Raw genomic sequence first — 16915 nt, forward strand, 5'->3', positions numbered from 1 at the left:
TGTAATTAGAGGACATATAAAATCTATTAAATAACAATCCATATATAGATATTAACATTCAGCCCATTTTCGAAGCATTCTATGGCTGAAATAAAACAACGGTTTGTATCGTATTAAATTTACATTAATCAAATAATTTTATCTCTGCTTTAGTTGAGAATAAAAATCATAAAATAATTTCTTTTGTTAAATTGCTTATTGGCACGTTGTTTTTGTTTGTTTGATTCAATTATCACAAAATTAAAATGACTTTTGATAATCAGGAAAAAATCAATCTGTTACCTTAAATTTTCTTATTTTCCAAAATAATTCATTCATTTTGAAACAAACATTAAAATGTAAACTCTGTAAACTAAAAGTTAATCGCTTGCTCAAGATCCTGTGTTCTATCTTTTGTGAGGTTGTGGATGTGTATTGCTGAAGAGTCCTATACCGAGATGAATCAAATGGTAAATATCTCTAGACATTCGGTGACTGTCTAACGATAATCAATCTGTGATGTGAAACTACAAATTCAAGTGTCTGAAAATATGAATACTAATGCAGCAATGTGGTAACATGAAAATGTTTATTATAACATGCCAATAAAATGCTGTGTATACCATAATATACATTGTGCAACTTATCACCTTGATTGATATGAATAGTGTGGTTAAGGGATAATTACTTACATAAACTGAATTATTGATTCAATTAACCATATTTCCTAATAAACCACTAGCTAATCAGAAAATGAAATCCGTTTTTATCCAAAATATTTTACAGGACTGTTATATCCCAACGAGAATTATGAATGGTAAATTTTGAGAACTATTTATAGACAAATACGATATATATATTTCTATTGCGTAATTGTTAAATAGCATGTTCATATTCCTCTTATGTAATGTGGTCTGTTAAGTTTGTAAATAAACCCAGTATGTTTGAAATACATGATACATATTGCAGAGGCTGAGATTCGTGTTCTGAACTTAACAGGCAAGTCTAGGTAGGAAAAAGGACCGACAAGTAATCTAGACTGCTCATATGGTTGATGCGTCATTGGCCCGGTCGATAAGTCACTGTTCTCTAATTGGCTCATTATCATAAGTGGGGGTTTTGTGGAGATTTTAGTAATTTTCTAGTTAAGTTCATGAGTCGGTTGAAGCTAGACCACCATGGGAAGCCTGGAAGCACGATTTATAATTTTATAAGTTAATAACTAATATAAATGAAATTTAATCATCAGTTTCGTTCATTGCACACCATAATCATTTTACTTCATATCAAATTTAACTTAACGCTTTCTATAAAGGTTTTTATTCATTTTTAAAATCATTTGTTGTATATTCCGTATTAACATTTTGATAAACGGTGTGTTAAATCTGGACATAATTGTCAAATATGTGATTTGAATGCAACAGATAGTATAATTATTTTCCATTTGATCGTTAATCAGCTTTTAATCTCTTATGATCAGTAATAAATATCTTTCATCTTAGTCCAGTTGTAAAGAAATATACACATATATTCATCGTTTTAAGTTACCACACCATATCAGCACAGTGAGATAAAATTAACCAGACAAATAATACATAAGTAGGATTAGATATAAAATTAGGAGTCATAGAAAATATTAGTTATAGAAAATACGATTTACAAATAAGGAGTAATCTTTCCTCTAAATAAGAAATATCAGTGATTTAAGATGAAAATTCAGTTCATCTTCACCATCGTAACCTATTCTAAGTCACATCAACCAAGGCACTCATTACGACAATCGTGCTGACTCCAACCGGTTAGTCCATGACTCAATCATACAGTCGACTACTTTAGAGACTGATACCATGTGTAACAGTACATGATATTCCATATTTAATGGACTCCCAGCTCAATAAATTAGTCACACATAGGTATTCACTTACGAGTTATGAAAAACATTTCCACTTAATAGTACTGAAATTTAAATTTAAAAGGATATTATAAACATCATAACTTAATACAGTGTGGAAACGTTTCACGGGTTATTTAATAAATAACTTAAAGTTAGCTTCATAAAACTATCGACAAGACTTTATCTTAATAATATAGTCATACGTAGAAAATCTGGAAACCAAAATGTTAAGATCTATCCAGAAGCAATATACTTTTACAGGTTAAGATATGAATGTTAACGATTCGAAACTCCAGACTCATTATGCATTAAGTATCTAGTTGAAGGTTAAAAATACTACGGTAAAGTATGTCAATAAGTCAAACAAGGAAAAATGATTGTGTCAGGAGTGAATATCGGAGATTATGAAAATTTCAGTAAACACCATATATCAGTTTGAAAGAACCAAAGTAAATTATGTCTCAGACGCTAACGTACACTAACAAAATAAATGAGAATGCAAAGAGGATAGAAACCAACTTTAGATAATAAAATTAATAAATATAAATAAACGCAAAGATTATTGGGTGTGATCACAGGTCAATTTTGACGAAGAAACAACACATAGAAAATGTCTAATATTTTCAAACTACTTACCCTAATATTAAGTACTATAAAACAAGATATAAAAGAGCAATGAGAGATAAAATGTAGTTTGAAAATGCCATGATCAATAAGACGTATTTCTCGAAAGTCAAATAACACAAACATAACTCCATAATATTTTAACTTGTACTACTAATTTGAATGTAAAAAATTCACCTAAGACATCACAGAATACTACACTATGTCATCCGTAGCTTTACTAAATTTAGTCTGATCCATGATTCAGTCATTTAGTGTTTAATCAGTGTACTGTCTCATTCAAGGAACAAAAGTTTTTAAAGAATAGAAATGAGAAGACTTGGTTTCTATGTCACTTAGTTATGATAATTCACTCTCCAAGTTCGAGTTAATAGTAAAGAGCTGATAATAATTCCCATTTACTTTCCTTTCCCTCAAAAAGTAGTTTATCTTGATAAGTGGTTTCTTTCGTAGTAATAGATTAAAAGAGCAGAATCTCTAAAAAATGTGAATAAAGTTATTAAATGAAAAAAACAGTATGCTGAGTTTATTATTATGCCTATTACGTTACACAAACGGTTTTTAAAATCTGAGAGAACAAATGTTGAAGAACTTTGTCTTTTGTTCACTATTTTTTCATAAGAAAGAGTTATACACATCAGATGCTGATTAGATAACATAATCCTGTCATATAACCAACAAAACGAAGAATTTCTTGTAGGATTAAATCTGAAATCTTTGATTTTAAAGACTAACATGAGACGAACCATCCACTGACTTGAGATTCTATAGCTCGTAGATTTTGTCACCTAAAAAATATGGAAGTTATTCAAGTTATTACTCAGTGTTTTCGGCGGTTGAAAATCTAAATAGTGAATTAGATAACGATACAAATCATGACTTCTTTCCAGATTATCTGAAACCTTATCTATAATCTTGTTTGGGGCTGCATGAATTAACTAAAAACCTATCACCGAACTACATAACTCTGTACAAAAAGCCTAAGTGTGTTAAATCTTTACTCTGATGACAAAATGACTTAATCTTTCAGCAGTGAATACAAGTAATTTTAATAAAGACAGAATTTTTAAATGGAATCATATTGTAAACTTACTGTAACTGAAAAAGAAGTGACTTGAAAAAACTGAGTTCAAGAATTTTATGAGCATTTTAAAAAAATATGAAGATCTTCAAATCAGTTCGTAGTAGTTATATGGTACTCACAAATCTACTGCCTCTTTTTCAATTATTGTTAGACTGAGATAAATTGTTGAGGCGATTCTACTTCAAACTTGTGTATTTTCGACTTTCTGGCTGACTCGAAATAAAATATTGAATTTTTCTGTTATTGATTCATCAATTAAAGTCAAGAAATAAACCAGTGCAGCGTGAATCTTTATTTCATTTAGGTTCGAATATTGTAATCTCTATTTTCCTATCTAAAACAAGACATTAATTAAGAAACGAACTAAAAAGCATCTCTTCGATCAATCGTTGAGAATCGTTGGATAAAATCGCCATGTGAGTAATAATTCTATATCCAGATAAATATTCTTGAAAACTAGGTGGATAACTCATCTAGCATTTGAATAGAAACACACTCAATTCGATTTCCGGTTTAGGCACATCCTGCTGACGAGTTCCAGAGAGGAAGAAGCTCGCGCACCCTTTATTCCACTGGTAATCATTATCTGATTGCGCTTGAAATACTCTTGACTTAATGTCAGCACCCAAAAAGTCTGTACACGATACACGTTTGCCAAGAGAATTCCCTCAATTGCAGTCCGTAACATCAACGAGATGATCAAAGCTATCAATACAAATGAATTCAATCTAACAAAATAATGGTCGTTTAACTTTTCTGTTCATGACACGCATATACATTTCGTTCAAAGAAATAGAAGCTAATATTTGTGAACTATAAAAAAGGAACATGCTTGTGTAATCAGTAATGAATTACTTTATTGGTTTACTGGTTTCAAAAATCGTGGGTTTGGGTTCGTGTTAGAAATAAATACACTCAATTGTGAATTTCTAAGACTGCACAGAATCTGACTGTTTCTTAGATCTCAAGCTGAAGTTGCTATATAAAAAACAAACTATCAAAATCTGTGACCTGCACACTAACACTTGTTACTCCTAGTGGAGCATACACTACCAACTAAGATTCTTCTTCGGACTCTTTTCTGGACAATCCTTTCCAGTCCTTGACAAGTGCCACTCGTTTTTTGATCTCTACCCTTTGATTTCTGGCGCACTGTGTTGCTTCGTCTTCCTCTTTTCCCTTTCTCTTCAGAGCTCCAAGTTAGCTCTTGCCTCGTGATGCAGTTTGGTGACTTCCTCAATATCTGTTCGATCCACTTCCAACGTCCTTTCCTGACTTCTTCTTCTTCAGCTGGAAGCTTGTTTGTCCTCTACCATAAAAGACTGTTGCTGATGGTATCCGGCCAGTGAATGTTGATTATTTTGCGTAGACATCTACGAAGTCCAAATCGTCTAGTTGCGTCAAAACTGTCCAGTATATTCCATGCTGTCCATCAGATATGGAGTGTAGTGAACGAGAATACAAGTGGTATGGTATACCTTATGATCTGAATATTCTAGTAATTATCAGTATGAGATTTTGTGGAAATCATAGAATTTTCATAGTTTTCAAACTTTGAACTGATATTAGCCAGAGAACCATTTAAAATTTAGGAGCATCTGGAAACAGAGAGTATCAGCCGTCCATTACAGTTATTATTTAAATCAGTACTGATGAGAAATATTTCCAAAACTCGGCCTTCTTAATAAACAAAGATCTAAAACGAAATCTCGAAGTGAGTGAATTAAGTGGTACTGCTTTTTCACAATGTGCAGATCGCCTTGTTGTTGTGTTGGGATAGATATTAGGCACAAGTGATCATTCCGAATGATCCTGTCTTATTTTATTGTCTATATTTATGTTGTATAATTAATAAATACTCAGACTTCCATATTCTTGTATTCCTTTACCTTGAAGCTTTTGTTTGACACACAAATTATTGTTGCGTCTTTTATGTTTGCTAAATTATTCCTAATGAATTACGGAATTATCACATAGTCCAGTGACGTGGTTGTACCTATATTGCAATTTCCTAATTTTTTTTATGTGTGGTCAGGAATTTTTTCTATATTTTTGTGTGAGTGATTCACAAATTCGAACTGCATCATTAGAAGCTATCTGCTTCCTTAGTCATGCTGTGTTATGACTTTCGGGCCGGCGATGATTGAGCCACTACATTTCCTAACTTTTCAAACATTGTGATAAATTTCCCCATCTGTTTTAATCAACGAACGGAATTTACTTACAGTATCTTTTACGTACATGCTTTAATAAAACAACGTATAAAAACACAGTAAAATGTAAACTTAATCACTACAATGGTTAGCATACTTTCCCTCGTATTTACACATCAACAGTAGAAGCTCACATACATCGAATTTTACAACCGCTTTCCAATGATTTTCACAAAGGATATATATTATTTAATAAGAAGCGTGATAGCTTGCCCAAGAAATTTTCATTTGAACAAAATAATCGTGTAGAAATAGAAAATCTATATTTCAAGTAGAAACTATAAGTATTTTTGGTTGAATGGGTTAATTATTACATTGTAACAAAAACGAAAGCATCATGTTAGTTACCATCTAACAAAAAGGATGTTTTATATAACTGAAGCTGAGAATTCTCCATTTTATCTTAACATATATTAATGCATACGATGAATTGACAATAAACAGGTATAATAAATTTAATCTTTTATCCCTTAAAAACTATTAGTAATATGTTGGTTATTGCTGTTATCAAACCACAATTCTTGTAACTAATATACAAATTACTATAAACGTTACATTGATGTCTACTTGTAACTACTAATAAATCGTCTGAAAGAGGATTGTGATGAAATAATTCTCAATGAACCATTTCTGGTACATATTGCATTTAGCATTTAGTTATAATTTATTACAAAAATAAAAAAAGTTTTAAATTTATTATTAGTAGTTTTTTTAATGAAGTCACATGATGAACAAAAAGTAAATGAAATGGGTATGGATTGTTGCTACTACAAAGTATTAATTTGAACTTTCTATTTATATGAACAAAGTTACAAAGTAGTCAGTAAAGATTACAAATTATCATAAAAAGATCAGTGAAAATTGTTAATTTAAAAATAGTTAACATTGTAAATTGGTGTTATTTAAAACAACCATTGAAAATTAACAAGCTCTAGACAGTTAGTTCATCTCAGCGTGAGAATATTCAATAATACAGTATTGTGAAACTCCACTGAGGATTGAACCCATAACCTTCATGTGTCTCAGAAAATGTTTAACTTATAAGCCTCTAAGACTGGGTGTCTCGGTTTATGCGTTTAAATTCAGTCAATTGCCTAACTATCTTTCAACACCGGTTGTGGGTAGCTTCTGTATACTTAACATAGTTGAACTCCACTAATCACAGCTTCTAACTAAAACTCTGAGAAATGCTTTACGAAATTAGTTACTTGTGAGCATATAATTGTCACATGTTTGGGGGGTTTGTGTGGATTGTTGATTTCTATAGTTTGACTCACTGATTGGTCTTGATAAAACAAACATCAACCAACTGCTTCGTCCTAGTTTAACACACCCCAGCAGAACTAATCCACTGACCTGATGGTAAGTGAAACAAAGACAATCAGTGACCACTTGACCTTTAGGTCACTGAGTCCGGATGCAATAGTTAACACTTTGTTGGGGGTGTTAGATCCCCAGAACTCACTTGGTAAATACCCTATTTTTGTAATTTTATTTTAAAAATTTGAATTTCTTGTTTTCGCGCCGAGCGCGCTCGTTTCCACCTTCATGTCGTATTTCCCACTCGAGAGGATCTTAAACGCTATTGGTTCGTTGTATCTTATGGTATGCTATTTTGTAACGCTTTGGAAGAACAATTTTATGTAGTATATATATGTTTGATTTGTGACTATCGGGATCGCCCGTGCTTCTGACTGCTTGCGGATTATAATTCCCCGTTTCGAACTTGAACTTCTCTCTCTAGTTAGCAGGACGGGGACGCATCAGAATAGCCAGCTTATTGGTCTTTGGTTACAAGACCCTATTCCGTTCGCAGACTAGTCCGTGATGTGAACTATAAGATTACAGATAAAAGTTTTTTTATTTCCTAAATTTTGATCTACATTTATTTTTTAATTGTTTCATTAAAACATCATCGCGTATCGATTAAAATTAGACATGATTACCACTAGCTGCTATCTTAATGGTTTAGAGGTTAGGAGTTCGCAAACAAGACCGAAGGTCCTAGGTTCAGTCCACGGCTTCGAGGGTGTGGAAGGACATTGTTCGAGAGTTCTATTCTAGGACGAAACGACTGGGTAGCGTTTCCATGTTTTCTACAGTTGTCTAACTTGGATCAGTTCGTGATATCAAAAACTTTTTTAATTGTAATAATATGTTATCAAGTGATTATGAAAACGAAATAAAAATAAAATTAAACATTTCGACTTGACCAAATTATGCAATTACCAACTACTAATATATTTCCTAAGTAATAGTTGTTTAATGCATTCAATATCAGACCTAATATTCTGAAATAGATAGATATTATAATATCATTTTCATTGTGTATCTAAAGGATATGATGCATTTCAAAAAAGTTATTTGGATCTTGGAGCAAAATATAATTCTAGAATAATTTAGAACTAGACACATTGACAGAATATCTCTCTACAATGAACCTGTAGTGAATGAGAACACGAGTGGGGACAATCGAATGTATTAGACACGGAAATTACAAACTATCTCACTAAAATCTGACAACCATAAAGTAAACAGTTAATTTGCAAACTATTAATCAATCGTCTCAATCTTGACCATTCCTTCTACAAATATCAGTCCATAGTCTTTGATTATTATTGTTCATGCATTTTCATACCGATTGCGCTTCGTTCCTGTTCTTTCCTTATCGATCTTCCACCAAAATACATTCTATGCCTGACCTACACCACAAACCAAGTAACATTTTATTTAACTTTGACAATAATGGAAAATGTGATAAGAATATATGTTTATGAGGACGAATCGTAGGTAAAAGTGCCATACGTATTGTACTTGCATTCGGATTATTCAAGAGTTTTTTACACTAATGAATGAAAAGTATCTAAATCTCTTTCATAACCAGGCTGATAACATTCAAGTTTCAGATGAAATTTATCTTCCTGATTTAGATGAGAAATTCTACATTTATTCGCTAAATTAATTAACAGACACATAGACAATTTTCACTGATAGAGAAAATAAGGACTCAGTCAATGAAAACATCAGCTGTTTAGAACCTAAACGAAGCATGAATACACAAATGGGATGATACCAAAGATCTGTAGCTCAGTAGGATGATTTCATTAAAAGTGCGTTGTTTGAACTGAGTGGTTTGTAGTTTTTCTGAACAAAATCCTTTGCATAAACGTCATATGGAACTGAGCTATAAGAATTTCCCTACAAGTGACAATCATCTTGTTCTGTTGACTTTAAACGTGACTGCTTGTTTTTGACACTTGTACAGTCGGTGTTCCCTTTGCCTTAATTCTTGACCTTATAGCTGTTCGTAATTTTATTGTATGTTGGTTACCCTGAGCGAAAAGCTTTCGGCCATTCTCAGGTCTTCCTTTTATTGCCTTTGTCCAAGATTTCAAGATTTCCCAAGCCGAACATGTGTTCACAGCCGTTTAAATATATTGATAAGAAAGCATGTGTCTTGCGGAGCTTGACAGACGATTACTATTTATACAGACAAAGAAGAGAGCAGACGCTTTGTTTTTTCGATGTTCTTCTCTGTTGGAGTACATCATTTTGTGGATAGTGATCTGCTTATCTTTTGTGACATTTAGTCTCTCAAGTTACTTGTAATGAATATGGCTCTGAGTAAATGTGTTACTGGGTGTTGTTCTCTCATAATCGCGAACTAATTAAAGCCATAAACTTAAACCAAAAGAATTCAAATGGTAACACACTCATTGTGAGACGGCAAGGTTCCGTATTCTATCACATTATGCAGTCGCGAGTCCATATTGCCGATGAGTCACATATTAGGACGAAAAAGTCACCAAATGTTTCCTACTTCTCTGCATTTTTCTTAACTAAAGTTCATTGCATTAAATTAAATGAAAACTTCTTGTTATTAGGTTTTAAAATGAAACGAGAGAGTTAAAGTGACCAGTACGATTTTAGAAATACGGTATTAATTTTAACACGAAAATAAATTTCACATTACTTCAGCACACACATTTACATACTTTAATTAACCACATTTATTTTTAACAATCTGACTTAAAATCGAACAAAATCTGGTTCAAATCGAAGTCATATTTACGAGTTATATTCTGTAAAGTAGTTAACTGTAGGGTTCATGACACTTCCATTGTCAGATTTGAAACAAATCAAATGGGAAATTACTGCACTCTTCTAAGCAAAACCAAACAATGTAAGCTACTTTTCGAGAAATTGTCTCTCTGAATTCGAAATCTGTAAAGTACTTCCATTTAGTTTTTGGCTTGATTTACTCTTTGAATTATAGGCTTTCGTTCAATGTACACGTTACTGTTATATTCTTTTCTACTTCAAAATTACTGTAATTTAAATGTGACCCTTGTATTATATTTTTTCTACTCTAATACCCTAGTTTGGATGTAATAGTATTTTTGTCATTCCTTTTAAGTTGTGGTCCTGCTAATCGTCTGTTTATTCACGTACTTTTTTTAAGCTAGTTGGATCATGAAATAAGTCGGATATACGGTTCAATCTAAATCGCCTTCCTTCTACGCTTGCCACCCTATCAGGTAGGATAGTTTCATCTCTCTGGCCACAAGCGGGTTCAGTCCCAAACCGGACTGGTATGTTATAAATCTCAAGGTTGTATTAAGTGACCTATTCACTTCAAGGCCGTAAACTAGATCAAGACAAATATCTCTCTTTCCCTGAATACTAAACACGGACCATTAAGCAAATAAATTAAAGTCATAACAAAATTTTCAACAACTTTATTTCCATGATTCAAAAAGAAAGCGTCTATCTTCTTGGATGAATTTAAAAATATTCTACAACTTCAGCAGGGCTAAAGCGATATGAATCAAGTCAAGCTTTTGCGAGAATTGACAGAGAAGCTCTCACTTCAGTCCACTTCAGCCTTTTCTCCAGATAAATATGAAAGGATTGTGAATTCTTGATGCAAATTCAAATATGATGTAAATTCTCGTATCATATTAAACTCCTGGTTTCACCGAAGAATTCTCTGCTTTACATTCCAATTAATTTATGAATATTTATACTATTAAGTGACTGGAGTTGAGTGATATAGCGCTTTTGCACTCATTAGTGATGTTTATAAATAAAATCTATATTTACTGTTACCAATTTGATCACAATTGACTGTAGGGTAAATCAACACTAGGTTATCGGTCAGTAAAATATAAGTTTTTTAGACTTTAGATTTTGATTCACGCATGGTTGGAGAAAAAAGAACGACAAAAAATGTGAGTCCACTGAATCTTCACATCAAGGACACCAAACGTAATATTTTCTGTTTTCATTTACACTTAAAATGGTACTACTCATTAAAGATTACAAATAGAATTAAGAATAGATTCATTACTGTTTATTGTTTCATACTACTAATATACACAATAAGATGATATCTAATAACCTGATAGATACATTCATATTTACACCAAAGATAATCATTGAATTCTTCTTAAAGAATTTGACCTAGACAACAACTCATTAACAATTCCTATTTGTTTGTTTTCTAACAAACTATTCACCAGAAAATCTATTGCATTAAAGGAATCATATTGTTTTTTTCACTTTTCCAAAAAAACTATATTTTCTACAAAAAAAAGAGAACGTAACAATTCATTGTTGATGTCAGTTGAAGCTTAATCGAATTGAAATATTCTCTAATTCACTGTCTGTCATCAATAGTATTAATGAATGAAGTGAATGAAATCACAAGATCCAGGATCAAGTGTGAATTATTGATGAATTTTGTAATTTATTTTTACAATATTTCATCAAATGTTAACACACATTTTTGTAGAAGAACACGTGAAGTATACACTTTATACTATAATAATAATAATGATGAGATTGGAAAAACTTAAACTACTATTGTGTAAAATACGAGTAAAATGATCAACATGCATTTTTGAGTATTAATTATAATCAAATGAAAACAAAAACAAAAAGACTTGCACAATTGAAGAATAATGTTAATCGATCATGAAGTTTCAATTAGATTCAATTTGAGAAGTATCGTAGAGATATACGATGGTACTTGGATGTTTTGTATACGATCTTGTTCATCAATTTACATACACTAACTTGAATATCAATGGAAACTAGCTGTTTATCTTAATGTGATATATCAAACTAGTACCCACTTAGACTAAATTACAAGTGCGCAATCATTCAACTAAATCAATACTGCAGTAGTTCATAGTATTTAAATATGATGAATTTATGATCAAGTATCAATACCATCCTATGTAAAAATCAAGTAACTTTCCTAATACCTGAATGTTTAATGTTACAGGTTATGCTTTCCTGAGGAAACTACAGTAACTATGGCGATAAGCCATCAATAATCAGTGACCATATGACCAAGTAATTAGGACTGCAGTTCTATCCATAAATATATATATATATATATAATTATTAAGCTTTCTATAAAGTTTATATCGCGTACTATCATTTGTTAAAGCACAGTTTTCGCATACAAAAAAGTGAATTACCAATAAATAGAAACGTCCGAATAACGGAAGCTTTATACTATTGCATACCCTAATCCGTAATTCGTATAATTGGATTGTATCTATTGTATGTAGTACTCATGCAGTGTGTACGATTCTTCACATTAATATTAAGTTTATTTAACTTTTGAAACTGTTAACTACACTGTAGGTATTACAACTTAATTTTGTGTAAACGACTTATTTTATGACTTAAATAACAAACTGATCTTATCCAGTCCACCGACAGAAACGTGCAAGCACTCGACGGCCGTTTTGTCCTACTCATCAGTGAGTATCCACGACCACGTAACCGGGAATTGAACAAATGGCCTTCGGTTACGCCCTCAGACTCTTAACCTCTAGATCACTGAGTCAGCACCCACCTGTGATAATGTCTATTTTTAATCACTCCACGATATTCCTCAACTCTCATTCACTGTTCGAGGTGATCAACTGTCTGACACGCGATATGGTTGAACTCCACTACTGTTCCTGACTTCTCATCAGAACTTTAGGAATTACATCTTGAATGTATACACCAATAGTCACATGACTATTTAACAAGTGAACACATCACATACATTCTTTACCTATAATCCATCATATAAAATAACAATAATGGTAATTCACAGATGATTTATTTACGTTGTCACAGGTAACACTTATGAGTCATAATTTAGAAGACATAAACTTGTGAATAAAATTAACATGGAAAAGAATTTTCTATTACATTAAAATTAACATCTAAAGAAATCGCATAAAGTTCAATTGCACATATTTATTCACGTCAATACAGAATAAAGTGTACTACATTACTCTGATGAACTCTAAATATAATTTATTCAATCAATCAATCATTCCCCTATGAAAATTAGACATTTTTCATACAATACAATGTTTCATTTATCGTTTAGCGAAATTTAATTCAGAAAAGTGGAACATTTATCAAAGTGATATATGCTTCTCATTGATTTCCTATTATTACATATGCCCGGAAATTAATAGATTACATTGAGTAATACCGAAGGTTACTTATCAAGAAATCTAAGATTTAAATTTCAAGCCTGTTAATGAAAACAAGTAAAAATAATAACCCCATACTATCTCTGCACAAGATCAGCTAACACCTGAAGATCCTAAATTAGATATCGTACAGGACAGTGGAAATGTACAACTAGAAAAATTCTAAATTACCTCGGAACATCTATCGAGGTTTTCAAGTGTTTCTCCAACTAATATTAGACAGAGATGAAAAATAATTTAAATCTTTCTTCACAAATCTATAGGCGCGATCATAATAATTTTAATATTTCTATTAATATCTTTCTACATGTCTTCCTGGATTATTACACTCTAATAAGTTATTTGATATGTATTTGATATGACTGCGGGGAACTGGTACATCTTAGAACAGTGATTCGGATGAAGTGAGTGGAGAAAATTTCTTACACTCTTCAAGATCCCGAGAACTACTTTAGTTAAAAACATTCATTTATCTATCAATTTCAATGGCATCTGATGGTTGTTTAACGAATATCTCATCTTACCGAAATAGGGAAATCATAAGAATAGGTTTTACAAAGAATTAATAAAAAACTCATTCTGTTTTTTATACAGTAAAAAATCCACACTTAGTTAATACATGAATATTATACTGCATAAATGGAATAAACCGAATTTAATACAAATAATTCTTTAGAAAATATGATCACTTGTCATAAGCGATCGGAGAGAATCCATTTTTTAGGTCACTTGCTCTTTAATTTAAACCTTGTTCATCAGTTCATTATCAACAATGTCTAAACAAAACACCATGTGGCAAACAAATCCATCATTTGTTTGTAGTGAATTTTAAATCTGAACCTATGAAGAAAGAATCATTATCATATTTAGCTTTTTGTTAACATTGTTTTTTCGTTCAATAAACAATAATCGGATATATGAGAAGAATCCAAAGTATCATTCATTCGTAAGGGCTTCAATCTTCCCGTTGCTGATGTTAAGTACTGCACTTAGTCTCTTTTTTGGTTTATGTACATCGTAAGTAGATTGCCTCAATACTACCATTAGGTCACAAGTACTTTTAAGCAAAGTTAAATAGTGATTAGCAGCAGAATTTAAAACTCGAATGTTGTCCTATCTAAAAGTCATCATTTGGATGTATCTGCACCTTAGTATTCACATCAGAACTTGAATCAAGTGACTTTCGATTCAAACCACCAACTTGTTATCCACTTTAATTAAAATATGAAAACCAACACTAGGATGCATGTATTTCCAAACTGAAGTATATTTTGACAATTTACCTCATATTTGTAGTTTATAAATCTTTTTACATTCATCATTCATTAAATTCTATTCATAATCATCATAGTAATGCACTATTTTTGGTAGATAAACTTTAAATGTAAAAAATAATTCCATATTTACATGCTTGTCATCTATTCATTAAAAGTTTTTATAAAACCATGTGATGTATAATCTTACGATAATATCTTGTATGGTTTATTCTAATCAAAAATAAATTCTATCACCTGGTAATCATTAACTTCACATAAAGATTACAAAAGCAAACAAATTTCAATTGCCGATGGTAACTTATATTTATATTTTTGTAAAATTAAACACATGAAATCATAATATCACATATGTATCAACCTCTAACTCATTTAACTAAGTCATCAAATTATTGGAAATCAATAGTTTCATTTGTTTGGTATTTTCCCTTGACGACTGTGTAGAAATTTTATGCTCATCCTCAGTGTACTACTGTAAACCAACAAGGAATGAAATTTGCTAAGTTATCTGATAGAACACAATGATAATCGAATCACCTAATTAAAATCCTGGTGCTTTATATTTCACAATCACAGTCAATTTATAAGATGATAAGAATATTTTAATCGATTTTTATCAGCGAGTTACTGCTTTTGTCCCTAATTGATTGCTAATGGTGAGAAATGTCGATGCAGTGATCGAGTACTTACTGCTCGTCACAAATGCTAACAGTACTATATAAAAACAAATGACTACCTTGTTATCTTCAAGTTTAATAATATGAAACACATTTTATATAAAAGAACATAAGATGAAAATCATGATGTGTTGATCAAACTAGACAAGTCATATGAAGTCCTAAGTTTCCTTCATTAATTAGATCCAACTGCAAGTAATTCATGGTCAGTACATGAGTCCTCCACCTTGCAAAGGTTATCGTTCATTTGTCTGTACCGCAGTCTGTAAAACTGGAAACTGAGGGGCTAAAATGTATGCAGTACGATAGGATAAAATGGCTGTTCAATGCCTCCAGATTTTGAATGCTTGTCTAGATTAATTCAGTTCACGATGTAAAATACTTAATAACGAAACTTTAGAAATAGTGAAACGTAAATTTTTTACGCTTCCTCAACCAATTCAAGCACTTGGAATGTTTGCGTGTAGTAATAGTAATAAGAATAATATTATTTACCATGGTAACATTATTGGTGTATATTCCATTTCAAGAAATACTTACTGAGAGTCACCAATACTCTTCCCCTTGATGACTAGAAAAAATTAAATGCTACAACATACTTTGTACCAAAAATAAATTGATAATTAAATAAATAATCAAAATGTAGGTCATTTCTAGAGTTCCACGTAACTCAGGACAGAAATATTTTATTGAAAATGTGCTATTTCCTGCTTTGTGATGTTATTTGAACTTAATGTAGGTCTATTTTTGTTGAATCATACTTGTATTATTCAATAACAATAGCTCAGAAATTGAAAATTGTAAGGTTTTTTTAGGTATGATAGTTACTTATTCAGTCTAACGACAAATGAATTATGAATCAAGGTTGTCCTAGTGTGTTATTTATCAAACGTGATGCATATACAAGCAGATGTACAAGGCAGTTACGGTTAGAGGAAAAAGGCTATTCTTCTCAGTTACCTTGTGAAGCCCCATTACATCGATGATTAAGTACAGTGGCATTTACAATGTATCTAGAAAACTTATAGAATTTTAATCACAACATAGTTATTAAGTGATGAATAATAGGTAAAATTTCGTACAAAGGATTTCTGATGATAGTTTAATTAGAAGATCGACCGTGTTACCTTTATACCAATTACTCTTAATTCACCGATTAGTATTTTCAATTCAAGTCAGGTCGTTATGTTGCACAACCTCAATTAGTGCATTCGGTGACTGGTTTCCTGGTCACCTACCCAGCTACACAGTCCGAAACTTTGTCACTGAACTATACTGCCAGCTGCTGCTAATCAACATCATATTTGTCTAGTTCTTTAGTGTCGTTAGAATCTCATTGATACGTGTGCCCATTGTCCAACACTCTTTAACCAAGCAAAAGTATTTGACCTTATCTTAAAAAATTTCGTTGGTTCTCAGGATGAGATCAGGTCTAATTGTAGGAAATATTGACGTCACCTTGATTAACATATTTTAATCACAAGTGTACTCAGTGAATTTTTTTCTGATAACCCATTAAGTTTAATCACTTTGTTTTATTTCATTTTAATGCATTAGTCCATTATCATGTTCATAATAATTTCTTTCTATTTTTCTTTTGTTCCGATTTCTTCCTTGAAAACTGTAACAACTTAAATTTGAACATTTTTTTATTTGGAT

The sequence above is a fragment of the Schistosoma mansoni genome, chromosome W, assembly GCF_000237925.1.
Source record: "Schistosoma mansoni strain Puerto Rico chromosome W, complete genome".
NCBI classification, from domain to species: Eukaryota; Metazoa; Platyhelminthes; class Trematoda; order Strigeidida; family Schistosomatidae; genus Schistosoma; species Schistosoma mansoni.